This window comes from Rhyacophila brunnea, unplaced genomic scaffold, assembly GCF_057557595.1.
Source record: "Rhyacophila brunnea isolate RB1 unplaced genomic scaffold, BYU_Rbru_1.0 scaffold_15, whole genome shotgun sequence".
Lineage (NCBI taxonomy): Eukaryota > Metazoa > Arthropoda > Insecta > Trichoptera > Rhyacophilidae > Rhyacophila > Rhyacophila brunnea.
The window spans coordinates 5,312,752-5,323,270 of NW_028232806.1; positions in this window are offsets into that span (position 1 = coordinate 5,312,752).

The window sequence follows — 10,519 nt, forward strand, 5'->3', positions numbered from 1 at the left end:
TTAACTACCAATAAAACTCTTATTATTCATGTTGACGTTGAAGTCCTTGGAGATAGGGTTTGCTCTTTCTTCTACGCGTGAGGTTATATTCTACCAATGTATTTTCCTTTTTCTTGTCGTTGGCCATTCCCCCGTTTTTATTTACTGGTCATATCCGCGTGTCCATTTTTATGTATGAAGTTTTGGGACCCCTTTGTCTTCATTATGATATGGCTCAAGGAACCAGGTAGAAGTTACCTGGACTTCAAAGTCAACATGAATAATAAGAGTTTTATTGGTAGGTAAAACTCCTTTCATTGAATTTGACTTTGAAGTCCTTGAGATATCTGTTTGTTATCACCTGGTGTTGGGTATGCCAAATTCCTGTATGTGACAATGATTCATTGATGAGGTATAGACCATCGTGACTTTCAATGTATATGGTTGAATAGAGAAGTTAATGGGATCTTTCCCCTTCTGATGGTGGTGTGTCCATCGTTCTCTGGTAGTTGTGAAATATCAACTCACTACGCCAGTTACCTCTCTTTAAGATATCACCTATTGGGTATATTTACAGTTTAAGGAAGCCACCACTGAGCGGACACTGCCTGGTGGTTCTTGTACCCCTGCTTCCAACAGTTCTGACCTTATCCAATTCCCTATAACTGTCCTGGTGGCTGGTTTTGGTGGTCCTCTTGAAGATATAAATAATTCCGAAATATCCCCACCTTCCTCTCTCCTTGGGTTTGACATGCAGACGAGTTTCCGTAACCAGAATACTGGGTCGATGTTTTGACACGTGGAAGCGCTTAGCTTCCATTCCGATTGACGATGCTTGGCGGTATCTGTATTTGCGCCAAACATTGGCCATACAATTATGTGGTCACTTTTATCCACTAATCCATTGTCTACTAACTATTACTGAGTAGTGTGAGGTCATGAACCCTTCGTCCCGATGCGAGAAGCAGCCGAGTATGTAGCTGTCCTGCGAGACGTTTCGAATAGGTTGTACTCCACCAGTGTTGTTTTCCTAAGATGATCTACCACTCGTCCTGGATCCCGAACCGGTAGTTTGACGGGTTTCGTTTTATGTACCGAAATTACCTGTAACATATTGTGTTGTACTACCACGTTGATGCTGATATCTACAATGATAATCGGTTTGCAAAATGTGGCTATGGCTGACTTATGCACCAGGATGGTGTTGTACGACAAACTCTCCATGTTGTGCAAGTAGCCTAGGTATCTGGCCAATTCCATTGGTTGAGGGTTATTATGATCCATTAGGTTCATGCTTACACAATGCCATTGTCTTCCATTTGATCCAAGCTGGTTTGTAAGTTTTTAGAGTCGAAGGCCGCCATCTGGAAGTAAGAAGTGCCCTTTCTTCCACCATTCAATTTGATGTTATTTCACCCCACCCGAAATTATCCATAGTTAAAGGGACAGGTCCTGGGTCCTTGGAGGTGGACGGTTGGTCTCCATACCTACTAGTGTCGTATGTAGGTGAGGCATTGTATAAGGAGGTATTATCGCCCTTTTTCGTAAGTCCACTCCTAAAAAGCATTGTTTCCAGCTCGGTGCCACTAGTAAGTACTTCCCTTTTGCTGAGTTCAGGTGCGCTAGGACTCGTGGAAGTATGTTTGGTGGGGGAAATATCCACGCCAGTCTGAAGTCCTACACTCGGCTGAAGGCGTCGTGAAACAGCGCGCCACTGTCTGTAATGTCTCGTGACACATACGTTGCAATGACATGTGCTGTTTCGCTTGTGAATAAATCCACCTCGGGAACACCCCATCTTTGAAACAAGGGGTGGTTGCGGTGTTGATGAGGTGCCATTCGGGAATGAGTTGTCTGCGGGAGAGATTATCTGCCACGCAGTTGTAATTTCTGCGGAAGTATTGTGCAGTAAACGTGATGTTGGCTCGACTGGTAAATACTAGTATCTGTCGGCATAGGTTTAGGAGGGTGACAGATTTTGTGCCGCCCTCATTGTTGATGTATGCCACGACTGTTTTGTTGTCTGTCTGCAGAAGCAGATCTGATCCTATGATTGATTGTACCCGAGATTGAATTGCAAACATTTCCTTCCAGTTGGAATGCCATACCATGCTAACTGGTCTTGTTCCCACGTACCTGATAGGTGGTGTTCATTCAGTTGGGCTCCCTAGAATGTGTCGGCTGCGTCTGTCGCCAGGAAGTGATTGAATGTCGTTCTGTGTGTCAACTCTGAGGAGCCTGTCACCCAGAGCCACCACATAATGTCCTGTTAAGCCTGTGGTAGGATTGTCGTCTATTGGCGAGAATGGGACCTCAACAATATTGATGACTGGAGCTTTGTAGCCGTCGGCAATGCAACCTTCCTCGTGGAGGTAGGATGCGAAGTTAAGTAGCCCCAGAAGGGATTGAACATGTGCCTGCCTGAGGGACCAACTGCCTTTTTGTTCCTGCGTTGTGTTAAATCTGAGGATCCTATCGCCTAGAGCCACCACATGATGTCCTGTTGGGCCTGTGGTGGGATTGTCATCAATTAGCGAGGATGGTACCTCGGCCATATTGATGACTGGAGCGTTGTAGCCGTCGGCAATACAACCTTCCTCGTGTAGGTAGGATGTGAAGTTGAGTCGCCCCAGAAGGGATTGGATATGTGCCTGTCTGGGGGACCAACTGCCTTTTTGTACCTGCGTTGTGTCAACTCTGAGGATCCTATCGCCTAGAGCCACATCATGATGTCCTGTTGGGCCTGTGGTGAGATTATCATCAATTGGCGAGGATGGGACCTCGGCCATATTGATGACTGGAGCGTTGTAGCCGTCGGCAATGCAACCTTCCTCGTGGAGGTAGGATGTGAAGTTGAGTCGCCCCAGAAGGGATTGGATATGTGTCTGTCTGAGGGACCAACTGCCTTTTTGTACCTGCATTAGCAGAAGGTGACGGAGTGCTACACACTTCTCCGGCGACAGAAACCTCCGCTTATTGTGTGTGTCCCACGTGATGCCCAGGAACCCTAATTGTTGGCTTGGGTTCAGACAGGATACTGTAGAAGACCACAGACTGTAGGAAAGTTATCCTGTATTCCACCTGAACCGAGACTTTCTCGGATTGGATGGCTACTAAGAAGTCGTCTAGGTAAGTGAATTTTCTCAGCCATTCTTTCGTAGGCGTTCGGAGACCCAATTGGTCAGAAATATAAGCCAACATAATCGGAGCGGCTGACAGCACGAACGGGAGACACGTGAATTGTAGGAGCTCCCCTTGGTAGGCTAGTCGAACGAATCGACGATTTTGAGAAGCCATGGGTACCTGGAGGTACGCCTGGCTTAAATCTATTATTACTAGCCAGTCTTCTGTTTATAAGACGGCTGGAACCTCGTAATGGTGAATTAGTTTGAATGGCTTTGGCTGTAGGAGCGCATTCAAACGCTTTCGGTTGAAAACAGGGCATAGGGTCCCGTCTTCTTTCTTGATCAGAAACAGGGTTGAGAGAAAACTGGGGGTTGGACCCGCTTCTTCTAGAACCCCTGAGTTCTTTAAGTCCTCGATCTCGAGAGTGACCTCTGCTAATTGTTGCGTTTGAAATTCTTTCCGTAAAAGTAAAGAAGGACTTACCAATGGTGGTGTCCGTACAAAATGTATGCGGGCTACGGCTACTATTTTGACCAATGTTAGGGGGGGGGGTACACTACGCCATCCAGACTCCCTGAAAGTCTCTTAGGCGGTCCCCAATGTTGTGGTCGTCCAGATGCGGTCACCTCCGCTTAGAGTACGGATTCCTGGTGGAGTCCGTACCTCCGATGGAGAACTCCCTTCCCACAGGACGTCGCCCCTTGGGAGTGTCCCGGCCATAATGTGAGTTCGAGGGCCTTCCGGGACTCTCAGCTCGAAGGAATCCCTGATAGTGCCTCCCGAGTGAAGGTATCCTTCCGGTAAGGATCTGAGTCATGTTCTCGCAAATTTTATTATGCGTTGTCCCCAAAACCCTCTATGATTTTTTGGGACAGGCTCATCACTGTTATGATGTTTTGAGGATTGGTTGCCCAATCCACTAACCCTTGCATACCCTTTCAGAAGCTGTCCCGTTGGGGAAACATCGCATTCTGGAGGGCCGCGATGGTCCTCTCCGTCAGATGTTTAGCTGATGACGAGTGGTCGCACCTACGCAACTTGTCATTTAGACCTAACCGTAGGGGTCGCCGCCGCCGCCGGCCGCGTTGTGCCACTCCTTGCCGGTCCCCCTGCTGAAATAAGGTACGTAACGAGGATACCTCAAACCTCAGCATCTTAATCAACGCTCGTACGTTGAACCTTTCCTCACGGTCATTCAGATGTTGCGCCATAATCACTGATCACTTAACGTTCACTTAAAGATAAATTTTTTGATAGATTGAATGAACTGTCAAACGCAACATTTAAACAATAAGAAAGTCAAATCCAGAATGAAGAAGACAAAGGGGTTCCAAAACTCCATACATAAAAAATGGACGCGCGGGTATGACCAGTAAATAAAAACGGAGGAATGACCAACAAAAAGAAAAAGGAAAATACATTGGTAGAATATAACCTCATGCGGAGAAGAAAGAGCAAACCCTATCTCCAAGGAATTCAAAGTCAAATTCGAATAATAATATATTTACGTAGGTACACATTTTTTATAAATGACTTTTTTCTTTTAATCACGATGGCAGCAAATCAACAATATTAGTCTATGGTCATAGACAAATCTACGATCGCGAATGACAGGTCCATTTACCTGGATCACCCAATGTTAAAAATCCAATTTTTTTTGGGTGCGTTTGTTTGTGCATCGTTAGTGCACGTTTGTGCACGATTTTTTTTCGTTTGTGCACCTATAATAACCGAAAAATTCCAATTTCAAATTGGGTGTTCCAGCTAAACGTTGGGTCACCCAATGTTGAAATTTCAACTTTTTTTGTGTGCATTCGTTTGTGCATCGTTAGTGCACGTTTGTGCACGCGTTTCTTTCGTTTGTGCACGCACATTAAGGGGGTTATTCGGATTTCAATTTGGGTGACCCAGCTAAATGCTGGATACTTGTGTCACTAAACTTAGATTTTTTTCAAAATTTAAATTGTAAACACTAGTGCGTTAGTAGTGAACGTTAGTGCACGATTCTTTTTTGCCTTTACATCTGTATTCAGCGTGCTATTTAAGTTTTAAGTTTGTATCCAAAACCTGACTGCGTGGGTTTAAAAATATTTTTTTTAATGAAATCTCTTGTCGCAAAGCTAATGCGCAATTCTGCATACTTTTTTAATTTTTTTTTTTCATATAGTGCGTGAGATATTTGATATGAAATATTTGATGAACGTTAAGTCGAACCACCCAACAAACTTTTAAAACTTTTTATTAGGTCATCAATTTGTCTATTATTGGCTTACGTTTGTGCACGTGCTTTTTTTTATTTCGAGATTATATCTTGAGAGATATTATTTTTTTAAATTTAGTGACTTGATACTTGAACCATTAAATTTACCTTAAAATTGTTTTGTTAAATGCATACGATTACATATATTTTTTTAAACTTTTAACATGATTTTTCAATTTTTTATCTTTTACATTAAGCTATAAATTTGATTTTGAATGGCCGTCAAGTTTTAACATCAAACATTTTTTTTCTACACTTTTTAAATGCACAGCTTTGAGTAATTTAATTACATGATTTTTCATGTATTTTGTATTGTTTTTTCATGTAAATTACGTGAAAAATTCTTATTTTTCCATTTTCACTAAGTACCCCGTCAAAATATCCCAAACAAAAACAACCGCATCCGCATGGATGGTCTGGTCAAAAGAGTTTCGCAAAACAGCCAATACGGCTTCTATCTGTTTTCCATTTATACATAATCCATGATAATCAACATCTTCGTGCTTCAATTTGGAAAGCACCTGTATATATTTTTATTGGTGCGTCGTCAAAATATACTTTGCGAAGCCATTCGCAACAGTCATAAGGCCATATTCCATTGGCAGACGCACAGACCCAACCCGATCCAACGATCGACGCCAACCGTTGTCGCTAGCTATTTGCAATTACACGCAACGATTCAATCTCGTTGGTCCTTGATTTAATTGGTTAAAATAATACTAGTGTTGCTATTATTAAAAATATAGGTTGAGTGAAAACTAGATATTTCTTAGATTGGTGGCAACACTGAACGCATTCCCGCGCAATTTTACGTCAACAAAACTGAGCTGTCAGCTGTCAAACCTAGCGAGCATCAGATCTGTTAAAATTTATGCGGCCGTTTGACATTTATAGAAAGTTTGTATACTTATTGTTAATTTACATCATGAATAACTGGGCGAGCTTGAATCTCCAAACCAATTGAGTAATTCGAATATCGAAATCGAATAATCCAAAGACTAATTTATTGTAGCAAGTATGGCTATATTTCAACTGGCTCAGGCGGTCAGGACTCGCCGTAAACGAAAACACTGGGTCAAAAGTTGGCTAACTGAAGAACAGCGTGATCGCCATTGAATATGGCGGATTTTTTTACGTTCCACACTATATCTTTGGCGTGTATTTATTCGACGAGGACTGTGTCCTCGGTGATACTCCATATATATTTTTTAAGTTTTCGCCATCTTGTAGTTGTTCAGTTGAAATCGACCAGTAGAATGAAATGAACGACCGTTTGCATGACTCAGGCGCATATTCGGCTATTTTCGTATGCTTTCGGCAATCTTCGCTTGATAATGAAAGGATCGCACGACGGATATAGAAAATTTTCCACTTTCGACCCGATCGCTCACGATCCTTGAAAACCATAGAGAATAGAGTTTGACAGTCGTGGCAGACGATCGGGCCAGACGCAATCTGAAAATGGAATATGGGCTATAGCTGTCACCTAAAACTGTTTTCACCACTCCAATGTCACAATATTATATTATTCGCTATTGACTCTGAAGTCCCTTGAGATGTTGATCGATTTCCCAGAGATAACCGAGGTGGTGCAAGGGGCACTTACCCAAGACGCAGGTGACCGGGTCTCCCTCACCACGTTCAAAGGGGGACGCTTCCAGCATTTCCAGGAAATCTGGCAGGCCAAGGGTGCACCACCACCATTATTAAAAATAATAACGGGAACCCGTATTCCGTTTATAAAGAAACTCCCTCTAATAATGCCTTCCGTGCAATTCCAGAAGGATTTCCAAACGCGACAATCGCCGGAGATCACTTCACAAATCGCGGAACTGAAGGAATCGGGAGTATTGGAATTGGCAGAACCATCTCCAAGCTTCCTCTCAACCCTGTTCCTAGTAAGGAAGCAAGACGGCAGTCAACGACCCGTCTTCAACCTAAAACGCCTAAACGGTTTCCTACAACCTAGGCCGTTCAAACTGTTCCACCACTTCAAGGTCCCAACATTCCTGCAAAGGGAAGACTGGTTAGTAAAAATAGACCTAAGCCAAGCGTACCTACATGTACCTATAGCTATACAACATCGCCGATTTCTTCGGCTAGTTTACCAAGGAGAACTCCTTCAATTCACGTGCCTTCCATTCGGACTGTCGGCAGCACCAAGACTGTTTGCCTCGTTAACAAACTGGGTGGCCGAACACCTCCGGGGAAAGGGTATGAGAATCGTCACTTACTTAGACGACTTTCTGATGGCAAATCAGTCCAGAGAGATTCTCCTGTCGCAACTGACTTATATGATAGATTTCATGCAAGCTCTAGGCTGGATAATCAACAAGAAAAAATCTTGTCTGATTCCAAGCCAACAGCGGGAGTTCTTGGGTATCACGTGGGATACTCACAACAATCGGAAATATCTATCAACAGAGAAGTGCACATCACTTCGTCACCACCTGCAATTGCAGATCCAAAAAGGCAGTTGGTCGCTCAGGCAGGCCCAACGCCTCCTCGGGCGACTCAACTTTGCAACCTTCGTCACTCCACAGGGGAGGTTGCATTGCCGACGTCTACAACGTACGAGCGCTCAATTATCGAGGAGCCACCCTCACAAATCAACATCGATTCCTCCACAAGCTCGAGAGGACATCATGTGGTGGATTCGAGCGGTGGGCTCCTCAGGAAAGATTCACAGGGCAACCTACAATCACTTCCTCACCACAGACGCAGCCGATTCAGGCTGGGGAGCGCAGTTAGACGAGTACCACCTATCAGGTACATGGACAAAACGCCAATCCACGTGGCACTCCAACCAAAAAGAGCTGTTTGCGGTACTTTCAGCCATACAACTCCGGGAGCAAACGCTCAGGGGATCAGATTTACTCCTACAAACCGACAACAATACAGTGGTGGCCTACATCAACAACGAAGGGGGCACAAAGTCCGCAAGCCTACTAAGTCTTTGCCGACAGATCCTGGAAATCGCCAACCAGGCCAGTATATCATTGACTGCACAATACCTTCCAGGAAAATACAACTGCGTGGCAGACCATCTCTCACGCAGCAAAATTATCCCAGAATGGCACCTAGTTATGGCGGCTACAGCTCCCATATTTCAAAGATGGGGACTCCCAGACGTAGACCTGTTCGCGTCCAACACAGCCCATGTTGTCGCAACCTATGTCTCACGAAATCCGAACGATGCTCTTGCACTGTTCCACGATGCCTTCAGTCGACAGTGGGACTTCAAACTAGCCTGGATATTCCCGCCACCGAATCTAATTCCACAAGTATTGGCACACCTGAACATGGCAAGGGGAAAATATTTACTAGTGGCCCCATGGTGGAAGAAGTGTTTTTGGAGCGCAGACCTACAGCAGAGATCACTGGAACCCCCCTACCCGATCCCGCACTTGGAGTCATTTCTAGTGGATACGGTGACAAACCATCCACCTCCACAAGTCCGGGACCTATCACTCCAGTTATGGATAATTTTGGGTGGGCAGAGTTAGTTTCTAGCTGGTCGGTAGAGGACAGATCACTTCTCACTTCTGGCTGGCGACCATCCACTTTGAAGACTTATAGACCGGCATGGGACAAATGGATGACATGGTGCATGGCCAACACGATAAGCTATAATACCCCCGAGCCGATTGAAGTGGCTAGATACCTGGGTCACTTATACAATAAGGAAGGTCTTTCATATAACACTATTCTTGTACATAAGTCAGCCATAGCTACCTTTTGCAAACCTATGATCAGTAAAGACATCAGCAGTAACATAGTAGTGCGTCATATGTTAAAAGCCATATCCACCCGCAAGACTAGACCTACAAAACCACCGATTTGGGATCCTAGAATAATCGTGGACTACCTCAAGAAAACAACACCACTAGTATACAACCTATATGAGGTTTCACGCAGAACAGCTATACTATTATTACTCGCATCGGGACGACGGGTTCATGACCTTACCCTACTCAGTATAGCGGATAATGGCCTAGTCGATAATGGCGACCATATAATTCTATGGCCAGTGTTTGGTTCCAAGACGGACACATCAAGGCACCGCCAATCTGGATGGAAATTAAGCGCTTCCAGTTGCCAAAACATCGATCCAGTTTTTTGGCTACGAAAACTCATCTGCGTTTCCAATGAGAGAAGAGAAGAGGGTGGTAATATTCCGGCATTATTTATCTCGTCAAGAGGCCCCCCAAAACCTGCGACTCGAGCAGTCATTGGAAATTGGGTGATGATGCAGGGGTACAGGAATCACCAGGCAGTACTCGATCAGCAGTCGCCTCTCTAAATTGGTTAGAGAACTACCCCATAGATGACATCCTGCAGAGAGGTAATTGGCGCCAAGAAGCTACTTTTAAGACATTTTACCAGAGACCGATAGACACACAGACTTCTACAGCGGGGGAACAAAATATGTTGACCTCTCTATTCAGCCCGGTACACTGAGCCTAAAAGCAAGGAGATGTTATACCTAATTCTCATGTTAGGTTCATCCACCTTATCTTGCAGGATCTATCTTGCTTTACCAGGTGATAACAAACAGATATCTCAAGGGACTTCAGAGTCAATAGCGAATAATGAAAGGAGTTTTACCTACCATTAAAACTCTTATTATTCTTGTTGACTCTGAAGTCCAGAGAACACCTACCTGGTTTCCTTGAGACATATCAAATTGAATACCAAAGACAAAGCACGCCGCTATACAAGCGTCAGTCCTGCCAGCCGGTAAAAAACAAGATGAACAACCAGAGAGGTAAATAATCGAGAAGAAAAGGGGGTAAAAGGGGGCCAGCGCAGAAGAACACAAGGCAAAAATACGATCAACATCTCAAGGGACTTCAGAGTCAACAAGAATAATAAGAGTTTTAATGGTAGGTAAAACTCCTTTCATTATTAAATATAAGTATATTAAGTTTGTTGTCGTTGCCTATCATACGTCAAAATCATCTGTCACATGAGATGCGCCTTTCATGTTTAGGGTACTGGAAATACTATTTAATAAAACAATGCAAAGTCAGAATGAAAATAATATATTGACGTGCTCTGATAAACTAGAAGGAGTTAAGACAAGGATCTCTACAAATGTTTCAAAGGACCTACCAGACCACCATTAAAAACAAGCAATTAATTTTGGATCCG